The sequence below is a fragment of the Electrona antarctica genome (genome assembly GCF_951216825.1).
Source record: "Electrona antarctica genome assembly, chromosome: 4".
Taxonomy (NCBI): Eukaryota; Metazoa; Chordata; class Actinopteri; order Myctophiformes; family Myctophidae; genus Electrona; species Electrona antarctica.
The window spans coordinates 10,749,465-10,754,656 of NC_136809.1; the positions used below are offsets into that span (position 1 = coordinate 10,749,465).

The following is a 5,192-nucleotide window of genomic DNA, read 5'->3' on the forward strand; positions in this document are numbered from 1 at the left end:
TGCTAACTATAGACTTGCACCCCCCACAGGTCTTTTTGGATGTGCAGGAGTCCCCTTTTTTGTCACACATATATATATATATATATATATATATAGAGAGAGAGAGAGAGAGAGAGAGAGAGAGAGAGAGAGAGCACTTCTAGCCCTGTTAGAAGTGCGTGTACAAAGTTGTAATTGTTCAGAGTAGAGTGTTTGTTCGTTCTCTTCCCAGCAGCAGAGTGACTGCTGGCGGGCCAGTTCACACCAGACTGCATTGCTTCCAGGGGGAACCAATTAGGAGTGACGGCGTGGCACTGGCACACACTGAGCTGGCCGTGGCCTCATTACACTCCCACACGCACTCCCCTCGTTTAGACGCACACTGTGGAAGCTTTACACAGTCAACAACATTAGCAGACCCCGTCTGCTCGGCCTTCTAAACTGTACGTGAACTCATTCTATAGAGCCCCAATCAAGGCTCAAAGATAGACATCCAACATGGGGAAAGTTCCTGTTAAGCCTGATCGCCATTCGCCGAAAATGGACGATATAGTACAAGCTCACAACTTTGCAACGTGTTGTAGATGGGCTATTTTTGCCATGCGATGGAATTAAGCCTAACCATACTCCGGGGTCGACACACAGTTTTTAGCCTACTGCACTAAAGACTTCTGGTGATTAGTAGTTTTTGTTCCCTACCTATGTTGAATACACTTATTGTAAGTCGCTTTGGATAAAAGCGTCTGCTAAATGACTGTAATGTAATGTAATGTAATCGGGACAAAGGTGCACTCATCAGGGAGTGTGCCTCAATCGGGCCAACATAACACCCGAAGTGGGTAATTAGTTGCTGGCAAATATATTATGAAATTATTTCTACAGCACACTTTCCCCATCCAGACCGGTGACTAAACTCTAGAGCTACTGTACTGCACGGACCAGCCTTTTAACTAATTAAACTATGACGTTCCTGGATGAATTATACATCGACCAGTTAACAGTCAACTAGATTAGGAGCCTTAACTGCAAAATGCCCATTTGTAGATCAGCAAGAATACCCACATGGCCACTTAATACATTATTACAATGACCTTCAGTGAAGCCATATGGTTTAGATTTCATTCCTTGATACTGTAGATACTAATAGTTAGTCATTCATAATTAATAACAGGTGTGACAAGTTGACATGGGAACCAGAATTAGATTACAGCGTTCCCATTGAAACGATGCAGCCGTTTTTCCTCCTCTGTAAATATTTGTTGATGACATGCATGTATTATTGTGTTAACTTAATATTCTATGTCCTGTTGAAGTCTCCGGGACTTTTTTGTGTTGTACCCTTGTGTTATTTGCATTGTTTTTCAATGTATTTTCAAGTATTCAATCAATCAATTGTAGCCCCAGCCATGATGGAAGTCAGTCAGTCAGTCAGTCAGTCAGTCAGTCAGCCAGTCAGTCAGTCAGTCAGTCAGTCAGTCAGTCAGTCAGTCAGTCCGTCAGTCAGTCAGTCCGTCAGTCATACAGCCAGTCAGTCAGTCAGTCACATTGAAGTAGAAACTGGACACTCCAGCTATGCATGGGGAAAGGACCAATCACAGAACAGAAAGAAGAAAGAGACTGAAACGATCATCACATAAACACTGACGCACAGACACACAGTCCAGCAGACGCTGACGCACAGACCCACCACAGCACACACAGAGCTCGCACGCACGCACGCACGCACGCACGCACGCACGCACGCACGCACGCACGCACGCACGCACACACACACACACACACACACACACAGGGGTGTTGTGTAAGCGCCAGTCAGAAGTGAGAGCTTTGACTGACACCCTTTAAAAGGTCTAATCCAGATTAACGCAGATTACAGGCTGCAGTGCACACCCTGTGGAAACGCTGTTCACGCTGAGTTTGTGCACACACACACACACACACACACACACACACACACACACACACACACACACACACACACACACACACAAACAAGTGCCTCCACAGATGTCCACGGCACTGGTGCCGAGGTCAAACCATGAACCCTCCCACTTGACCACCAAACGTGGAAGTCCTACCTATTCTGCTGTATACCTTAAGAAACGGATCTGATTCAAGTGCAAAGATCACCACTGAGGGGTGAGTTTACACAGACGTGAGTTATGGAACTGTGTCAATCCCATTACATCACGATCACAACAACACACTGATGCAACTGGTGGCCACACATCACTTTCCCTGGCAGGCACAGCCAAGAGCCAGACAAATCTATTGAGCTGCCCATCCGTCATTATTTCACCATCGGTTTTAGCAATTATTATGCAGTCGATGTGTCCCGATTTATACCCACTGTTAACCTGGCATCCCCATTCTGGGCATGCATGTCATTATACGTGGATTTTGTGTTTAACCAATTTAGGCCTGACCTCAAAATTAAAAAAAAAAATCTTCTAAATCCTCCAGTTTTCTGAAATAAATATTTTCACGATTTTTCAAAAATAGCAGACCTACAAACTCGTAGCGCGCCACTCGGTGGCGCGCTATGAGCTTGTAGATCTGCTATTTTCCAATAGCTAAATTATAACATAATGTTTAAAACACCAAAAGGAGTTCCCGCCCAAAATGTGTTAAAAACATTGCCAATGGGCCTGGGCCATGGCTCAGTGGTCCAATGGGCCTGGGCCATGGCTCAGTGGTCCAGGCACCTTTGGCTGGCAATCCAGTCTGGCAGTGTGCCGCGGTCTCGACTCCCGATCCCGACGGCCTTCACTGCATGTCTTCCCCCCCATCTCTCTCCCCATTTCCTGTCAGCCTACTGTCTGTCCCTCCCTCCATAAAAAATAAATAAAATAAAGGCGAAAGCCACAACAACAAAAAACATTTAAAAACATTGCCAATGAATCTACAAGATCACAACGCATGTTATCCAGGGTCCAATTCAATAGCCTTTACAATTTCATAGCAGACCTTTTCAATTGATCACTATAGGCCCTTCTTGGAATGTGGCACTAGAGTCGACCAACCAATATCAGACACTCAGAGCTCACGTGCAGAAACTCAGTTAGTGAAGGTTTGTTGTGCACAACAACATATGACATTATATGGATATTTCATCGCGATGTGGCTCCTTAATATACAACAATCACAACGCATGTTGGAGTGGTTTAATAAAGCAATGTCCCGTGTATGTATTGTTTATCTCTGAAAAGTCTGTTGTTTATTTGTTTTTTGCTATTGTTCTCCCAAATCAAAACTCTAGCTTTGACAACATATCGGTCAAAACATCGATAATCCACGGTGGTCCAGTTCTCTCCTAAATCTGGATCAGCATCGTACGCAACGATCTGGCATCAGTTCAATCTGGTTTGTACCCAGGCAGGCTCAGTAACCCGTGATCTGGCATCAGTTCAATCTGGTTTGTACCCAGGCAGGCTCAGTAACCCGTGACCACAGGAAATACACCCTCTCTAATCCTCCACAAGGACCCAACTCAACGTGGGTTGAGTTGGGGCCAGGGACGTGCACACATAGACATCAAAGGAAGGGGCCTTCAGCCCCTGCCCTTTAACCCGTCTGTAAAACAACTGCCCTCTCCTCCAGACCATGAATGCAGCATTTACTACATGGTGAAAGAAATGCAAATGCCCCTCCTCTCCTTTCCAAATGCCCCTCCTCTCCTTTCCAAATTTTCTACAAGCTTGTAGATCGGCTATTTTCTTCCAAAAGTACAGTCAAGACACGCTCCATATATGACCAGTACAGAATTCATTCCATATGTTGATCTGACCCCCCATGCCAAAACGCCAGCGCTCGCCCAGCACGTCTGCCGTCACCCAGGCGGATGCGTGCTCGCGACCTCAGGGTGTCTTACTGGTTGATAATATAGTAACCATAGTGACAGTTAGTAGCTTGGTGTGGTTGCCCTAACCACTTAAACCCCTGTAGTGTTGGAGCAGGGGTTCTAAACGTTTTGGACTGGGGGAGTGGGGGCCCCTGGAAATGCTTTGGCCATGTCTCGACTGCCCTTCTTGAGTTACGACTGTACTTAGACCACTTTTCCATGGTCTAAGACAAGTCTACAAGCTCACAATGCGTCGCATTGTGAACTCTTCCCCCCAGAATATCCATGAGGGGCGAGCTCCAAAAGTGGTATATTTGGCATGCCGTTTTTCAACACGGCATACCGTTTTGAAATGGGTTCATACCACTTTTAAAAACGCTACAAATGGTATAAACCATTTTTGAAACGACATACCACTCCCGGGGACGGCACATACCGGTTTGGAAAGGCACATTACCGTTTATTTATTTTTATATATATTTTATCCCACAATTTTGCAACCCATTTTTTCACCCAGTGTCAATTATCTAATGTAATCCTGGGCGCTACACTTCCTCTCCCAACCTGGGGGGGGCAGCGGACTGACCTCATGCTCCCTTCTATGCATGAGGAGTCCAAGCTGCTTCTTTTCACCTGACAGAGGGGGATTTCCCCGGCCGGACGTAGCGCGTGGAAGGAACACGATATTCCGACCTGCAGTTCCTTTCCCCTCCATCGGGCGCCCCCGGCTTGCACATTACCGTTTAGAAAAACTCCCACTCTTGGAGCTCGCCCTCCCTCAGAAATATACGTCCAGGGTTCAGGAGTGGCAAAGCACTGGGAAAACAGCCCATTGTTTCTTCCTTACGTAAGAGTTGGACAGATGTTTCCTATCTCCATCACCCTCTTTTCATCGTCCTACCGTTTCTCACACGTGCACGCACGCACACAAAAGACACGCTCGGGCACACATGGAGCGCCCCACTGGCAGGCCAGTGTTTCTCAGGGCCCTGAAACATTTACAGCACAGTCATGCATAATTTACTGTCCTCAGACACTGCTGCAGAGGATGGGACCATTGTGTGTGTGTGTGTGTGTGTGTGTGTGTGTGTGTGTGTGTGTGTGTGTGTGTGTGTGTGTGTGTGTGTGTGTGTGTGTGTGTGTGTGTGTGTGTGTGTGTGTGACAGAAATGAAATAGAGGGAGAAACTACGTACGGTGAAAGGGCAAAGGGACAGCTGATATAGTGGACGTACACGCGCGCACACACACACACATGCACGCACGCATCAATTCCTGCAGCTTTTGTAAAGTTCACAGTGGGATAAATGGAACAGTGTCAGGCCTTTGTGGCGGTTGTGCGAGGACAAGAGGAATGTGTGTGCACGCGCGTGC

The 5,192-nt window shown here is 46.6% G+C and overlaps 1 protein-coding gene across 1 annotated transcript in view; it reads right to left on the reverse strand.

Moving 5' to 3' along the window:
• The window catches only part of LOC306921135 (uncharacterized protein), a 59,457-nt gene that overhangs the window by 40,884 nt on the left and 13,381 nt on the right, over positions 1-5,192 (reverse strand). The gene's annotated exons all lie outside the window — the stretch shown is intronic.